General features: G+C 48.2%; 1 non-coding gene across 1 annotated transcript; it reads right to left on the bottom strand.

Moving 5' to 3' along the window:
* Positions 1 to 12,052: 12,052 nt before the first annotated feature.
* TRNAA-CGC (transfer RNA alanine (anticodon CGC)) lies at positions 12,053 to 12,124 on the bottom strand. The gene has a single exon. It is a non-coding gene; the product is annotated as a tRNA-Ala (tRNA).
* Positions 12,125 to 18,185: the final 6,061 nt, after the last annotated feature.

Raw genomic sequence — 18,185 nt, 5'->3', positions numbered from 1 at the left:
GATGAAGTTGTATCAGAGAAGGTGACGTATCTTTGGCGTGATCTTCCCTGATTGTCCTGTAAGTACCGACGCGAGTCCGACCGTGTGTAAAAATCCTTGCTCAAATATGGATAAATGGACTCCAACGAAAAGTCCTTTTTGTCGACTTCAAATTTGTTGTTTTTCTGGGTGACTGTGAAGTCCTTAAATTCCAGAATCTCTTTTTCAATTTTTTCCAAAAGGGTTTTGGAATCCGAGATAAGTTGGTTGTTTTCAATTTCTCTCTGTAAAGTAGCTATTTCTTCCAGTTCTTTCTGAGAAATCCTGTGTGCGGTTTCAATGGTTAGGACCATGAGGTCCCTACTACATTTAGTTTAAATTCCACTAAATCCCTTTTTGTATTCCGGGTCATCCGTGAAAACGACAGGGATATTTCGAATGACTAGTCCTGATGGAATAGTTCCTGCACAGAGGTGCTGAAGTAAGAAATGGCCGTGAAGGTCCGTACGAATCAGTTTTTTCCGTAGATGGGTTAGTTTATCCGACTCGTTCTGAGTTTTGGCGGTGAGGCTAAGGGATGCGGAAGCAAACACTGGGGGGTCTCTCATTAAATTCCGTATGTGTTCCTCGCTAAAAGCAAGCGTGTCTTTTTCAGCCATACCAAAGTGTAAAAAATAAGTGAAGAAAGAAGAAAGAAGAAACCAAAACCAAGTGTAACAAGCAGTGAAAATTACCAAGCACAAGTGCCCCAATACTGGGCAAACAAAAAAGATTCTGAACAATAACCAAATACCCTGTGGCAGGACTGTCCCTACCTATCAGGACCTCGCGGGCACTTGCCCGCTAGAAAGTCAAAAAACAAACGGGGTCTTGACTCTTAACTCAGCTAGGCTGAGCCAAATCTAACTAGAAAAACAACACAAGGGCCAATGCTGAGGAATTCTTTGAACAAAGGAGGCTGGAAGTTTGAGTTTAAGCAAAAACAACCTGCTCAATTTCTTAGCAACGTAAAAAGATTTATTCTTTTTCAAACATTTTTTTGGTTTGTTTGTAACACAATTTTTTAGTGCATGGAGAAGAAACAATTTTTATATACAATATATACAACAATATCACGAGAAAATAAGCATTTCCATACTTCAATCATACATGGCCGTCCAGTCATACAATAACACATTCATACACAACAATAAACAATAAAGAACAAAGAAAAATGAATCCACGTATCGGTCAAGAGTAAATTGGAAAAATCCCTTTTGATTATGTCCCTTCACCAATTTCCAGAGAAATGTATTCTCGGTGTTGATTCACTAAAAAGACTCTAAAATTGCATAATCAAAAGGGATTTTTCCATGCACTAAAAAATTGTGTTACAAACAAACCAAAATTTTTTTTGAAAAAGAATAAATCTTTTTACGTTGCTAAGAAATTGAGCAGGTTGTTTTTGCTTAAACTCAAACTTCCAGCCTCCTTTGTTCAAAGAATTCCTCAGCATTGGCCCTTGTGTTGTTTTTCTAGTTAGATTTGGCTCAGCCTAGCTGAGTTAAGAGTCAAGACCCCGTTTGTTTTTTGACATTGATTCCTATGGGCTTCAATGCCCATAGGAATCAATGGGCATTACCGAATCGGTATTTACAGAATCGGTAAATACCGAATCTTAACGATTCAGTATTTACCGATTCTGTAATACCTACACCCCCCCCCTTCTATTTTACCACTTCTTAAATACCGAATCGGTAAAATTCGGTATTTAAGAAGTGGTAAAATATAATTACCTACATCTAGCCCTTAGTGAGAAATCCCTGTCTAGCTCCTCTTCACCCTGGCTATCCAATAGAGGACCCAACTCAGTTCCTGTTATTTTGAGCGCAGCTTCATGCGCTGTCCCTCAATCTTCTTTATAAGAAGCTGATAATACTCCTGGAATACCCCAGGTATATCCCTGGTCTCTGTATATGTTTTGCCATCATTCCTTATAGCAGCAATTTGGTTCTTAACATTTTTCTACCTAATGTGCAACACTAGGAGTCTCCCAACTTTTTCCCTGGTTTGTATACTTTACTCTGTTGCGTCTGATATATTTTGTCTGACTTCTGCACGAGCCACCAGTTTAATTCAGCTTTAAGGGAGATAATTCGTAGTTGGAGATCTGTTGCTTCCCTTCCCTTCCCTTCCCTGAGTTATTAAAGCTGTATGATCTTCTTCTGCCCTAGTTAGCTCAGCTAGTATCCGTTCATTCTCTAGCTGGCACTCTCTCTTTTTGCGCGCTACGAAGCTAACCTTCTCTCCCCTTAGGGCAGCTTTGAAACTGTCCCATGCTATATTATGGCTAGCACTATATCTGTTAATATCTAGGAGTTCCTGCACACATTTCTTGATATGTTATTTAAAGGGCTTATTACCCAGGAGCCTTTTATCAAATGTCCATTTATTGTATATTTTGTTGGGTGTGTTGACATCGAAATCCAGTATTAACATATTGCGATCCAAAATCACTTTCTGAAGGTTTTTGATCCCAACTTTATTAACAAGATTTGTTGAGGTGAGAAAGTAATCAAGCCTGGTGTCTTTTTTTTTAGAACAAGTGTAGTATGTATGTCCTGGGTTATTGGTTTGTTTGCTACCCCAGATGTCAATCAGGCCGTGGCTCCTAATAAGAGAGGCCAGTGCTCTATGTACTCTGGGCTTACACCCTAGGTATCTTTGGTTTCCTCCCAGTTCGGCTGATATATTAAGGTCATCACAGACAATTAGAGGGCAGGGTCAGGTTGCCAGTTCTATCTCGAGATCCTCAAAGATCTCTGGGGCATCTTGGTTTGAGCCATATATTGCACATATGGTGTAACCTACCTCGAGCTCGACCACTGCCCATCACCCAAGTGCATCGGTTATTTTATGCTTAACCTCCCCCATAGCAGCCTTTGCAAAAATCGCAACCCCCCCGAATATTGGAGGTCCGGATGTACAGGCCAGCATATTGTATCCTCTCATACTCATCAGATCCCTTTTTCCTCAATGGAACATGTGTTTCTTGTACACTCATGACATCTAGGTTATTCAATGTAACAAACTTGGCCATCCGATGTCTTTTATTCCGATCATTTAAACCACCCACATTTGTGCATATATTTATCTTACCCATATACACTTGTTTTTGAACCAGTCCTCACTGCTTTAGCTACCTTAACCTGTTCACAGCATAATGTTCCTTCAACAACCTTTAATTCATCTCTGGGTATATTCTCCCCCACATCCTGCTGCCACCCTCTCCCGCCTTAGCCCCTCCCCCCTGAGTCCTACCCTTCCTCCACCCACCCTCTCTTCCCCACCACCACCCTTGTGAAACGCTCAGACCCAAGTCTGCGCATGAGATGAGCGCAGCTTGCTCGACCTAGAGCTTTATATTAAGACAGTTACCATGTGCTACCCTATGGTATCTTCCCAAGAAAATTACTACATTGTATATATTCAAACTTGCGCGATACATTTCATTTTATTTCATTCATTTTATACCATTTATATATACTGTTTCTTCCCCCCTTTTAATAATTTTTTCCCCAAGAGGTATTAATTTAAAGCCGCTAACCATGCCTCATGTCAAGTTACTACATCTTTTTAATTTTGAGTTAACGAGGCCATCCAGAAACTCTTTATCCTTGATTGCAGAGGAAAAAAAAGCACTTTTGCCCCTCCCAGATCACTTTCAATTGTGCTGGATTGATCAAATAATCTTGCATATTTTTGTCCTGGAAGGGCTTGATCATCTGTCTGAGTCTCCACTTTCTCTCCACTGCGGCGAGGCAAAAGTCAGGGCGCACAAAAAGGACACCCCACTGTTGGACCTGTTTGATTCAGGCCTAGCTTTGTCTGATATTGCTTGGTAAAGCAGCAAGATTCCAAAATAGACAAGAATTGCTCGGGGCTTTGCATCTCTATTTATTTGGTATCTTGGTTTGAAGAGAGTTCGATGAGCTCGCTGTATCTCGTGCGACCAGTTCCAATCAGACAGTTGAGGAAAAGCAGCCTTTAGCATCTCACTATGTATGTCCGGGTATCGGACCGCTCCATACCTATCGGGACCCCAAGCACGCTCAGATTGTTCCTCCTCTGCCAATTTTCGTGATCCTCCAGCTTCCACTGGATGTCCTTTGGCTGGGCTTCATGTGCTTCATTCAGTCTGTACTGACATTGCCGTGAGGTCTCACTCAACTGAGACAATCATAGTCTTGAGGTCCGACGTTCGTTCCCGATGGTGTTACATGACTTGGTCAGTTTCTTGATCACCCCCTGCACCTTACGCAAGGCAGACTGGGCGTTCTGGCTATCCTGTTGTGTCTCTTCCCGGTGCAGCAGTAAGGCCTGGTAAATAGCCTCTAGAGTAGGAGGGTCCGGGTTGTCTAGGGCTGTGGCCCCCCCTATCAGAGAGCCTGCCAGTTTGGTTAGAGATGTAGATATTCTCCTTGCTTTCCAGGTGGTTAGTGCTTGAGCTCCATCGCTTTCTTCAGGGTCGGTCTGATATTACTAAGTTCTGAAGAGGAACCCAGGCCATCCTCAGACCATTCAGCCCCCCTCTGAGACTGAGAAAAAACAATTGCTAGGTTCCCTCTTGAGATCTCTTTTATCCCCCTTGTCAGTCTCCTCCTTGCCTTGCTGAGAATGCAGTATTGCTATCACTGGACAGTGATCCATGCCTTTTTAAATTTAATGTCTTTCGATAGTGCTACCGGATTGCATGGAGTTGTTGCATTTTGTTGCGGGGCTGTTTCCTTCTGATCCTGGGATGTTAAAGCATCGTGTTTAGGTAGGGGTTCAACACTCCCTCTGCTCCTCCTGCTCCGAGTATCCCATTAGAGTCCCCACCCGTGGTTATCATGCCTGAGGCTAAGGTCTCCACCCTGGCCTGCAAAGGATTCCTCTGAGTCAGTACTTGTGTAAATGGCATGTTTAACTCTTCTAGCCTACCTTCACGGAGTGGTGGACCTGAAGTCTCTGTAGTTGGCTGGGCTTGAAGGCATTCTGGTCCTGGGCCCTCCCCCGATTTCTGCTCCCGTCCTAGTTTACAGGTTCCTCTGCCGTCTGCTCCGGCTGCATCTCCCGGCTCCTTTGAAACAGATCAGCCACTGAGGGGCTGGCAGGATGCAGCTTCCCCGTGGTTACAGCCTTTTCCCCTCTTCTCTGGGAGCAGGTCGCTGTGCTGTGCCTGATTCTGCAACCGACGCCCGTGCTCGGGCGCTGACTCACTGGACTCACTGAGTCTTGCTCCACCGCTGGTCCGCCACGCACCTGCCTGGTTCCTCCTGTCTTGGAGGCACCTCCGATACCTGCATTCTTCGTCCCATTGCCTCAGCGAGCCTACTCAGATCATCACAACCCACGCAAGGTGAGTGCGTATTTGCAATTTGTTTTAAAATGCTCAGCCCCAAACTGACCCAGTGTGCCCATACAAAGCAGCAAAACGAGCGGGTTTTGGTTCCGGGGTACATTAACTCACAATATTCACTTCCAAATTGTTCATACCACCACAAGTCCCTCATTCTCTCAGTATACTGCCCTTAGGTCGAGGTGCTGCTACCGGCCTCCTAAGCAGCCACCGTATTGCTTCGTCCTCAAAAAACTAATCTAGAGAAGAATCCAAAGGGGAAGTTTTGGGGTATATAAAGTTGTATAAAAATCCGTAAAGCATAGTAATATTTCTTTGTCCCTAAGATGATTAATGCCCATGTCATCTATAATATTAGTTATACTGTTTTTTTGTGATTTAACTTTCAAATAGTTCACCATCAATTTACCAGCTCCGTTGCGTCTGCCGTAATATTTTTAATTAATCTTTAGTGATCCCCCAGAGGCCTCCTCAGTCGATTTCTTAATAAAATCTAATTTTGCATGAATTAGTTGTTTGAGAGTAACATAATTTTTGGTTGGTATAGTAAGCGTGTTCAAGTTTTTTAATAGATGATAATAAAGATGAAGACTACTTGAGAATTTCTTTCCTTTTAACAGCGGCATAATCGATATTAAAGCCTCCGGCCGTCTCCATAAAATGCACCACAAAAAAAATGAAGTGGCGTGTCTGAAGTAGTATTGGTATGAAAGAACTCTAGTAAAAAAGTTTAAAAACGTCCACCATAATGGGGTCCTTGAGTGGAACATTATTGAAACGCCACCTACGTGACTTAGAGGGTTCGGATGGGAGATCGCAAAAAACACAGTTGATGGACAGAATGTAGAACAATGTCATACATTCACCCCAGTACAAGGATCTGGGCCTAAATCCATCATTTTTTTGCACTCCACACCACCCTGGGTTAGACACTGGCTATATGCAAATCAGCTCTGACCCTGTGCCCCATGGGAACAGTCCAGTCCGAACTACCAAGCCATGTCTTTCCCAGACCGGAATCAAGCATCCAAGGACCGGTTTCTGGCTATCAGCCTTCATTCAGCCTGGATAGCTTAACTCCAGTGGTGTGGAGAGCCTGGGACTCACGTCTGAGTATACCCAGCACACTCGGGGTGAAAATTGCAAAAAACACAGTTGATGGACAGAATGTAGAACAATGTCATACATTCACCCCAGTACAAGGATCTGGGCCTAAATCCATTGTTTTTTTGCACTCCACACCACCCTGGGTTAGACACTGGCTATATGCAAATCAGATCTGACCCTGTGCCCCATGGGAACAGTCCAGTCCGAACTACCAAGCCATGTCTTTCCCAGACCGGAATCAAGCATCCAAGGACCGGTTTCTGGCTATCAGCCTTCATTCAGCCTGGATAGCTTAACTCCAGTGGTGTGATGAGCCTGGGACTCACGTCTGAGTATACCCAGCACACTCGGGGTGAAAATTGCAAAAAACACAGTTGATGGACAGAATGTAGAACAATGTCATACATTCACCCCAGTACAAGTATCTGGGCCTAAATCCATCGTTTTTTTGCACTCCACACCACCCTGGGTTAGACACTGGCTATATGCAAATCAGCTCTGACCCTGTGCCCCATGGGAACAGTCCTGTCCGAACTACCAAGACATGTTTTTCCCAGACCGGAATCAAGCATCCAAGGACCGGTTTCTGGCTATCAGCCTTCATTCAGCCTGAATAGCTTAACTCCAGTGGTGTGGAGAGCCTGGGACTCACGTCTGAGTATACCCCGCACACTCGGGGTGAAAATTGCAAAAAACACAGTTGATAGACAGAATGTAGAACAATGTCATACATTCACCCCAGTACAAGGATCTGGGCCTAAATCCATCGTTTTTTTGCCCTCCACACCACCCTGGGTTAGACACTGGTTATATGCAAATCAGCTCTGACCCTGTGCCCCATGGGAACAGTCCAGTCCGAACTACCAAGCCATGTCTTTCCCAGACCGGAATCAAGCATCCAAGGACCGGTTTCTGGCTATCAGCCTTCATTCAGCCTGGATAGCTTAACTCCAGTGGTGTGGAGAGCCTGGGACTCACGTCTGAGTATACCCAGCACACTCGGGGTGAAAATTGCAAAAAACACAGTTGATGGACAGAATGTAGAACAATGTCATACATTCACCCCAGTACAAGGATCTGGGCCTAAATCCATCGTTTTTTTGCACTCCACACCACCCTGGGTTAGACACTGGCTATATGCAAATCAGCTCTGACCCTGTGCCCCATGGGAACAGTCCAGTCCGAACTACCAAGCCATGTCTTTCCCAGACCGGAATCAAGCATCCAAGGACCGGTTTCTGGCTATCAGCCTTCATTCAGCCTGGATAGCTTAACTCCAGTGGTGTGAAGAGCCTGGTACTCACGTCTGAGTATACCCAGCACACTCGGGGTGAAAATTGCAAAAAACACAGTTGATGGACAGAATGTAGAACAATGTCATACATTCACCCCAGTACAAGGATCTGGGCCTAAATCCATTGTTTCTTTGCACTCCACATCACCCTGGGTTAGACACTGGCTATATGCAAATCAGCTCTGACCCTGTGCCCCATGGGAACAGTCCAGTCTGAACTACCAAGCCATGTCTTTCCCAGACCGGAATCAAGCATCCAAGGACCGGTTTCTGGCTATCAGCCTTCATTCAGCCTGGATAGCTTAACTCCAGTGGTGTGGAGAGCCTGGGACTCACGTCTGAGTATACCCAGCACACTCGGGGTGAAAATTGCAAAAAACACAGTTGATGGACAGAATGTAGAACAATGTCATACATTCACCCCAGTACAAGGATCTGGGCCTAAATCCATCGTTTTTTTGCACTCCACACCACCCTGGGTTAGACACTGGTATATGCAAATCAGCTCTGACCCTGTGCCCCATGGGAACAGTCCAGTCCGAACTACCAAGCCATGTCTTTCCCAGACCGGAATCAAGCATCCAAGGACCGGTTTCTGGCTATCAGCCTTCATTCATCCTGGATAGCTTAACTCCAGTGGTGTGGAGAGCCTGGGACTCACGTCTGAGTATACCCAGCACACTCGGGGTGAAAATTGCAAAAAACACAGTTGATGGACAGAATGTAGAACAATGTCATACATTCACCCCAGTACAAGGATCTGGGCCTAAATCCATCGTTTTTTTGCACTCCACACCACCCTGGGTTAGACACTGGCTATATGCAAATCAGCTCTGACCCTGTGCCCCATGGGAACAGTCCAGTCCGAACTACCAAGCCATGTCTTTCCCAGACCGGAATCAAGCATCCAAGGACCGGTTTCTGGCTATCAGCCTTCATTCAGCCTGGATAGCTTAACTCCAGTGGTGTGAAGAGCCTGGTACTCACGTCTGAGTATACCCAGCACACTCGGGGTGAAAATTGCAAAAAACACAGTTGATGGACAGAATGTAGAACAATGTCATACATTCACCCCAGTACAAGGATCTGGGCCTAAATCCATTGTTTCTTTGCACTCCACATCACCCTGGGTTAGACACTGGCTATATGCAAATCAGCTCTGACCCTGTGCCCCATGGGAACAGTCCAGTCTGAACTACCAAGCCATGTCTTTCCCAGCCCGGAATCAAGCACCAAGGACCGGTTTCTGGCTACCAGCCTTCATTCAGCCTGGATAGCTTAACTCCAGTGTTGTGGAGAGCCTGGGACTCACGTCTGAGTATACCCAGCACACTCTGGGTGAAAATTGCAAAAAACACAGTTGATGGACAGAATGTAGAACAATGTCATACATTCACCCCAGTACAAGGATCTGGGCTTAAATCCATCGTTTTTTTGCACTCCACACCACCCTGGGTTAGACACTGGCTATATGCAAATCAGCTCTGACACTGTGCCCCATGGGAACAGTCCAGTCCGAACTACCAAGCCATGTCTTTCCCAGACGGGAATCAAGCATCCAAGGACCGGTTTCTGGCTATCAGCCTTCATTCAGCCTGGATAGCTTAACTCCAGTGGTGTGGATAGCCTGGGACTCACGTCTGAGTATACCCAGCACACTCGGGGTGAAAATTGCAAAAAACACAGTTGATGGACAGAATGTAGAACAATGTCATACATTCACCCAAGTACAAGGATCTGGGCCTAAATCCATCGTTTTTTTGCACTCCACACCACCCTGGGTTAGACACTGGCTATATGGAAATCAGCTCTGACCCTGTGCCCCATGGGAACAGTCCAGTCCGAACTACCAAGCCATGTCTTTCCCAGACCGGAATCCAGCATCCAAGGACCGGTTTCTGGCTATCAGCCTTCATTCAGCCTGGATAGCTTAACTCCAGTGGTGTGGAGAGCCTGGGACTCACGTCTGAGTATACCCACCAGATCCAAATCAATAACAACTGGAGCATGATCAGACACAAGTATAGATCCAATTTCATTGTGAATTAAGTTGGTAAGTAGTGGAGGAGCGACAAAAATGTAATCAATTCTGGATCTAGAATTATGAATAGGGTAGTAAAAGGTGAATTCCAGACTATCAGGATTGCAAATCCTCCAGGTATCCAGCAAACCCTTAGACTGGATAGTGTTTAAAAAAGTTTTTTGCATTTTGTTGGGATATACCTAGAGAGAGATTTTCTATCTGTGAAACGGTCCATGATCTGATTATAGTCACCTCCAACCAGGAGATTCGGATAAGAACAGGAGTGTAAGAAATGTGATATGGAGTGCCAAAGCTGAATATGTAGACCTGTGGGGATTTCGCAGCGGTGCAGCACTTCCGCAAAAAGGGCGGGGCTACGTCGGCCATTGGCCGACGGCACCACTAGCGAGTTAGTGCTGCCGTCGGTCAATGGCCTACGGCAGCACGCAAGGGGTTAAGAAATGACACAGGGGGGCCATTAATAACAAGATGAAGAAGAAGCCATCTACCTTCCTTGTCTTTCTATTCCTTTTCAATCATTAGAGATAAAGATTGATGAAATATTATTCACCACTCCATTACCCCCAGGTCCCTCCGTCCTCGACACCTTCATACTAACAAGTGGAGATAACCATCTCCTGACAGAAAAAAAACAAGAGGAATGCTGGGACACTAATACTGCCCCTCCCCCCGGGAGTACATAAGCAGTACTTACCCAACAGACCTCCTGTTTTTTTTTTCTGCCTTCGACAGATTGGATGGTGTGCTGGTGCTGCTCCTGCTGGGCTTGAGTGGCGGTGCTTCTCTTCTTCCCCCCGCCCAGCTGCCTGGCTGTGTGGGTGTGGGGTTCTCCTGGACTGCCTCCTGGCCTGCCGGGCTTGCTGGGAGTCAGTCTCTACTTGGAGCCGGTGTTCTGCTGTGCACTTCGTGCACCTGCCGGTCCTTTGCGGCTGGGGCTGGAGTTCCCGGGAAGTTGCTTCCGGGTCACGGGCTCGTCTTCCTGAGCTTGGCCGGGGAGTCGTGCCTCACTGGATGGGCTCCTGCTGTTCCTGGCTGTGGTGTTGGTGGAGTGGGGGCCTTGTTCCTGGGGTTGGCCCCCACTCTGGGTGAGTCCCGCTTGCGGGGTTTTTCCTTGCTTCTGGCATGCGTCAGCTACTTTGCACTGTGTTGCTGAACGCGCTGTGTTTCTGTGCCGGTCTTTCTCCCCCCGTACCTGGCAATGTGATGTCTGTACTGTCTGAGTTTTGCTCACGCTTCCAGCTGTTGTTGCTGTCTTTTGCTGGTTTCCTGCGAGGGTGGAGCGCGGCTTGCTGAGGTCCGGACTGGGGTACGCTCCTGCTTGTGGGTGTTTCCTTCTTTTGTATTTCTTCTACAGAGTTCTTCGTTTGTGTTGTCCGTGTGCTTCATTACAGGCTCCAGGACTGCCGCTTTCCGATCCCCGAGTTGCCACGTCTCAGCTGTCAAAACGGCCCGTTTCTTTGCCTCTGAGGCCCCCGCCCTGCTCTCGGGCTGCCTGGGTTTCGGGGCTGGTTCTGCTCTCCTGGACCTTTGGCTCACTGTTATGTATCCTGTGAGGGCTGAGGTTCTCAAGGGGCAGGGATTCGTTTCTGCAAGTTGCTGTCTCTGGGTCCTACTGTGGCATGTTTTCGATTCATGACACCTGTTTTCTGTTCGGGTCGGGGTCGCGCTACGTGGTGAGATGTAGCGTGGCGGCCAGAGCGACTGACTCCTGTGCACCGGGCTCGGTGTTCGATCCCCAGCGGCAGCTCTTCCCCGTGTAACACTGGGCATTTGCTCGCCTTCTCTCCCCGAGGGCCCCCAGCACCTTGTGGCCATAAGGTTGTTCTGCTGGGTGCTGCGGCATGCTTTTTGGGGGTCGGGGCTGTGGGCATGGGTACTGGTACGCCAGCCTCGTGCCTCTTGTGGCTATGTGTGTGTATATGTTAAGTAGGCAGGGTTTTGATCCTTTCATGCGTTTCGGTTGGCCGCCTGTGTCGTCTGCTCGGGCTGCCGCTCCTTTCCTATTGGGTGTGTCCTGGGCAAGGTGCCTCCGCCTTTCCCTGGCATGTCCTTTTTGCTGCTTTTATGGCATGGGGCGCTGGGGTGTCTACTTCCTGTACTGTTGATGTTTCTGTTTTTCTCACATTGCGGTTGGGGCCTTGTTGTGTTGTTGGCCCCCGCTCCTGATGTTTCCCCCCTTTTTCTTCTGGAAAATACAAGATGGCAGGCTAGCCTTCTGGAACATGGCAAGACACTGGACAGAGACTCCTGGAGATGCCGGGGATTGAACCCGGGGCCTCATGCATGCGATGCATGCGCTCTACCACTGAGCTACATCCCCTCGACTGCAAATGATTCGCCCCCTTTTCTTCTTCTGGGTGTCTCGTGGACTCTTCCTGGACGTGGGGGCTGGCTGTCCTTCTGCCTGTGCCGTGTTTCGGCGTCATGGTCTCCTGGGGTGCATGTGTTCGGCGCTGTGCTTCGTCCCCTCTTCTTTTTTGGGTGGTCGTGCTGCTGCCGCAGGTGCCTGCGCTGCTTGCTTCCTGTGTGTGCTCAGTGGCGGGTGCTACTGTGTGCTTGTGGTGCTCAGACGCACTGGTGTTCTCTGCTGCCCCCCCCTCCCGCGGTGCGTGGGTGTCTGGTGGGTGCTGGTCGGTCGGGCGCTGGGTTCCTGTGCTCCTCTATTTGGTCTGAGGGGTCACTTTTCTGTTCCAGGCCTGCTGCCTTGCCGCCTGCCCGCCCCGGTTCTTGTCTGTTCTCTGGGGGCGGGCGTGTCGTGGGGCTTCTCGCTTTGGCTCCCTTCTTCAGGTTGTGCCCCTGCTCTTGGCCGCTCGGGCTTGGGGATTTTCCCCTCCGGGGTTGGCGTGGGCCGCTTTCTCCTTGGGTGCCTTTGTCTCCGCTGTGGGCTGGCTGTTGTGGCCTTGTTCCGATGGTGTGTCCTGGTTCTTCGCCTCCGTTTCCTGGCTCCTGTGGGGTTGGTCGGCGTTTGAGCTGCACCTGGTTCCTGTCCTTTGGTGCTTGCAAGTGTTGTGCCGGGGGCTCTCTGGGGTGCTTTGTCCCCTCTACTTGCGCTGGGGTGGCATGTGCTGCCGTGGGTTTGGCTGTTCTGTTCTGTTCCTCCCTGCCTGCACCTGTTCTCAGTTATTCCCTGCGGTTTTGCTGGTTCGGGCCTGGTTGGTGCCTGGTTGGGCGCCCGTCTGGGTCTTCCTGGTGCTGTGGGCTTCTCTTTGCCCCGGCCTGTGGCTTCTGGTGTTGTCCCGGGGCCTTCTGTGTGCCTGGCCTGGATGCTTCTGCCCTGGCTCCCCCCGTGCTTGCCTTTGGCTTGCTTCTGGTGTTTCCTGGCTGCTCCTTCTGTTTCGGCCTTGGTGCCTGTCTACTTTCTTCCGGGATGGGGCCTCCTGGCTGCTGCCGTGTCCTGTCGTGCCACCTGTTCTCTGGTGTGGTCTGCTGTCCCCGTGCTCTACTGTCTGCTTGGTGGTTGTGCCTGGTCGGGCCGGGTTGGTGCCTGCCTGTCTTCCTGGGGCTGCTGGGTGCTGTTGGCTTCTTGGTCCTTCTGCTCTCGGGGGGTGTTTGCTTCCTGGGTTGTTCTGGTCTCGTCTGGTTCCCTTGGTGGGTGCCTGACTGGGGTGTTGGCTGGCGCGTGCCGCTCCTGCTTGCTGGGCTCCTTTTTAGGCTCTGCTTCCTGGCCGGTGTCCCTTTGGATCCTGGCGGGGTGTCCTGCATTGGGGCCGCTTCCTGGTGGTTCCTTTTGGGCCTTCTCATGCTGTTGGTTCTCTTCCCGGGCTTGTTTTCCCGGTGTTGTGGGCCTGTGTGGGGTTCTGTGGCTGAGGTTCTGCCGGCTTCGTGCTGGTTGTGTGTGGCTTCGGGCTGTGCCTTCTGGGTTTTCGGGCTGTGCTGACCCTTTTTGTCCTGCTCTGGGGGTTTGTTGTCGGCCTTTTCCGGGTTGTTTCCGGGTTCTGTGGTCCTGTCTTGCTCCTTCCTCCCTTGCTTTTCCGGGGCTTTGTTCCCTGTGTGGGTCTGTTTGGCTGCCCCTCCCTCTCGGGTTGGGGTGCTGTTCTGTGGTGCTCGTGCCTCTGCGGGTTCCTCCCTCCGGGCTGCGGGTTGTCTGTGGTTTCCTGCTGCTTGGTCCTCTGCTCTCCTTCGGGGTTTGCTTGGCCTGCTGTTTCTCCTGCGTGGTCGGGTTGCTTGGCTCTGGTCCTGGCTTCCCGTTTCTGTTGGGGTTTGTTGGCCTCTTTTTTGGCGGTTTGCTTGGCTCCTCTCCGGCGTTGCTGGGTTGGGGCCTTGTGATTGTGGTCTGGGTGCTGTGCTCCTTGGGCTTTCTTTTTCCCGCTGCTCCTGCCCTTGCTGCTTGCCTGGCCTGGGTGTGGGGTTCCTGTGTCTTTTGAGCGCCTTCTTTGTGCTGCCCTCTGTGCCTCGTTGGCCGGCTGCTGGGGTTTCCCGGTTGCTCTGTGCTCCCCTCCTGCCTTGTGTTCCATCCCTTTGGGGTTGGGGTTTTCTGGGCTTGAGGTCGGATTCTCTGTTCCCGACCTGGTTGTGTTTTCTTTGTTGCTGGTTTCCGGTCTTGTTGGCCTCTCCTTGTTAGGTGGGCTTTCGGCTGGGTTATGGGGTTCCTTCCTGTCCCTGTCTTTTGGGTCAGGTTCTCGGTCCTGTTCGGCTCCTGGGTGCTTGTTGCCTCCTGGGCCTCCTCGGTGGGGTTTCCTCCTCGGTTCTCTTGGGCTCGAGTCCTTTCTTTTGAGAGTTTGGCCGTGTTTCTGGCCTGTGCTTCTCCTTCCTTTTTGGGCTGGGTGCTTGTGCCTGCGCTCTGTTGGCCGTTCCTTCTTTGGCTTTCTTCCGGGTTGTCTCGTCTTCCTGGTGGGTCTGCCTGGCCCTGTGTGCCTTCCTGCTGGTTCTGGCCTGGGCGGTCTTCTCCGATGGGTTGTTTTGGCTGGTCTTGGTGTCCTGGTCCTGGTCCTGGTCCCGGTCCCGGTTGCCGGTTTCTCGGGTTGGCGGCCTCCTTTCTTTGGAGCCCTGGCCTTTTTTCTCCGGTCCTTGTCCTTGCTGTCCTGTTCTGGGTTGCGGGCCGGCCTGTTCCTGCGGTCTTCCTTCTCGGTGTTCCCTTGGGTGGCTGCTTTTGTTGTGGTTTCCTGGGTGTACTTGTGCGTGCGGAAGGCCAGGTTTTCTGCTTTGGTATTCTCCACTTGTTAGTATGAAGGTGTCGAGGACGGAGGGACCTGGGGGTAATGTCCTATTACTTACCGGTAATCTTCATTACTCCGGGTCCCGTAGTCCTCGACACCTTCATGCGCCCCTCCCTCCCTCCCGGACGGCCGGCCTTCCTGTCTGGGCTTGTTAGTACAGGAGGTCTGCTGGGTAAGTACTGCTTATGTGCTCCCGGGGGGAGGGGCAGTATTAGTGTCCCAGCATTCCTCTTGTTTTTTTTTTCTGTCAGGAGATGGTTATCTCCACTTGTTAGTATGAAGGTGTCGAGGACTACGGGACCCGGAGTAATGAAGATTACCGGTAAGTAATAGGACATTCTTTCTCGCTTTGGCAGTAGAGCAGAAAATATGACCCACCCAGTGTTTTTCAAGAGAATTAATATCACTGCAGTAAGTGAGCTTCCTGTAACATTGCATTCTTAAATTGTAATCTGGATAAATGTGCAAGCACTTTTTGTTTCTTAATAGGGTTACGTAGACCCGTCAACTTCCAGGACACAATACGAACATTAACAGTCATGAGGTAAGATAAAAAGCATTAGAAACAATCATGAGCAATCTGAAATAGATAACAATGTGAATTCACTATGAAGAAAAAACTAAACAATCATAGAATTTTTTTCCAATTCAAAAAAGGACAAGATATCCATATCGGACAATAGACTCCTAGTCACACACGCTCTAACGTGCTACAATTGTCAGGGATTGAAAACTTCCTTAGCACACCTTGTCTGCCCCCACACTGATCAGCTTTCATTTTTTGGGGCCAAGAGACAGTCAGACTGCTGGGATTCATTGTTGAGGTGAAGAAACAGTCTGGGTAAGTAAACCCCTATTCTCACACTTGGCTTTCTGCTCCCCATTCTATGCCTATCTTGTCTGTCTAAGCCGAAATTGCTGCTTCTTGCAAAATCCCTGTTTTCTGAATAAAGGAAGCTTGCTTTGCTGTTACCTATTGTATGTGTTGTGTGTTTAAAGGAACATTTGTGTTGGAGCTGCCTTCTCTGTAGCTGCTCTTCAAGTGTGATGGAAGCTTGTTCTGCTGCTGCCTGTGGTATAAACACTTTCTGACACAATTTACATGGGACTGTTAGACGTGAAAATAGGGGCATGCTTCACTGAATATCATAATTATTCTCCCATTTCAGTGTAAAACCCCCTGAAGATCAGTCCTTGTTTATAACACATTGTGTTGGAAGAGTTCCAAGTTTACCTTCAACATTGCACCACCTTACCTCACAAAAAAGCCCACTGCCAGTTCTGTGTGTCTTATTTGCTCTGCACATACTCATGCTTGGGTTATTTGCAGAGGGCATATTTGAAATGCAAACAATAGCTCTACACATCACGAGTTATAGTCTAGCATGGTATGTTTCTGCGCTTCACCTGTATTTACTTGCTTTGCTTGCAAAAACCTGTACATTGAATAAGTAATAAAACAGGAGCCCTGAGGGTTAGTTTCAGCAAACCAGCAGTGAGGACAGTGTTGGCCAAGTTAAAACAATGATCTGGCGGCCGTGTCAGAAACGGCCCACCATGCCATGGGTTCACTGTGGTGAAGAAAACTGAGGCTTCACTGTCAGATGGCTGGCGGTTCCTGCAACTCCAAATGAGGTGGAGGAACCATAGGTTTTACAGAGCTGGAGCTGAGGCTCCCATTTCACCAAAGCCTAAATGCCCATGATAGACTTCTATTTTGCCTCAGTCTACACCCATTCATCCTGACTGAGCTATTAAAAGGACCTTTATCTTGCCATCACAGACCACCAGCGTGTCCTCATTGACTCTTGCATTCTCATTGGCTTTCACATGAATTCACCCTGTGCTTGGAGACCCTCAACTTGCAGTACTGGACCTCAGGAAGCTTCTAAAGATGCTTAATCAAGCCGAGAATGTTCTAGTCAACTAAATAGATGACCAGTAGTCCACCAATGATACTGCTTGGAGACCTTCTTCTTGTCCTATGACACTTTCAGCCACTCTTCAGATAGCCCCTCAGAGTCACTCTGCCTGCGGTCTGAGTCTGGAACTCTTGCTTTTCACAAACACTCCTAATCTCCCTGTTACCTAACCGATAAGTTACTCTTTGCTGGCTTTCAGAGAATGCAAGAGATTTTGGGCTGGATGTATGACCGGTTTTTGCAGTTGCAAACTGTAAATCGACCCGTTTGCGACCGCATAATATATCTGGCCAACGTACAAACTCCACTTAGGAAGGGGCATGCCAAGGGTGTCCCTTCCTAATAGCGAATCTCACTTCAATGTACGATTGATTTGCAGCCGCAAAAACACTTGCAGTTTACCACCTATCCCTTCCCCTTTGTCACTTGCATTGAAAATATTTTTTAAGTTCAGGCAGTAGTCCCATGGACCACTCTGCACTCTTAAAAAAATTAAACAGTAACGTTTCATTTTTCTTTTTTTAAATGCATGACATTTTTCTCTAAGGAAACCAGGCTGCGTTAAAAAACAACTGCTTTATTTAAAAAGCAAAAAAGAAAAACAAGGGAGACCCTACTCACAACGGAACCAGGGTAACGTGTATATCCAACGAACAATGGTTCCTGTGGCATAACAACTTGTACAATTTATATTTAGTACAACAGCTCAATGGCGTTTTTTAATTATCATAGAAAAAGGGGCTTGGCAAAGAAAAAGGCACACTCATACCAGATTCTGAAAAATGTTTTTGTAATTTACATAAGGCAGTTTATAACAACGACATATATACAAACAAAGAAGTGCAATGTGTCCCCAGTGATATTGTGAGCGAAAACAACAACCACATAAACAATAGGTGAGCTGTACAATTTTTCGACTATGAATATTTACAAGAGGGAAATGACCAAACGCAACAATAAATCAATTTGGCATCAGTGACTATCTACAGTCATAGAACACTGTGTTTTAAGGGTTCATTCCCTATGGCGTCGACGGCGTTTCGACCTATTAGATGAAGGTCTCGTCAGGACTAGACAGTGAGGGACATCTATAAAGAGAAGTGAAAAAGTAAATAAGTGTGTGTATAGTCGTATTAATTAATAAAAGTATATGAATTAAATTCCAATGGGATGTACCTCGTGGTGTCTTTTATTACAACCCATGCGTGATAGAGTAATACTAGAAATAACTTACAGTTAACCCAGCCGGGCACTGTCAAGAAGCAAGGAAAAGGAGGTATTAATGATGTCACATTTACTGAGA

The sequence above is a fragment of the Lissotriton vulgaris genome, chromosome 5 (genome assembly GCF_964263255.1).
Source record: "Lissotriton vulgaris chromosome 5, aLisVul1.2, whole genome shotgun sequence".
Classification (NCBI taxonomy): domain Eukaryota; kingdom Metazoa; phylum Chordata; class Amphibia; order Caudata; family Salamandridae; genus Lissotriton; species Lissotriton vulgaris.
This window is presented reverse-complemented; position numbering and strand designations above follow the sequence as displayed.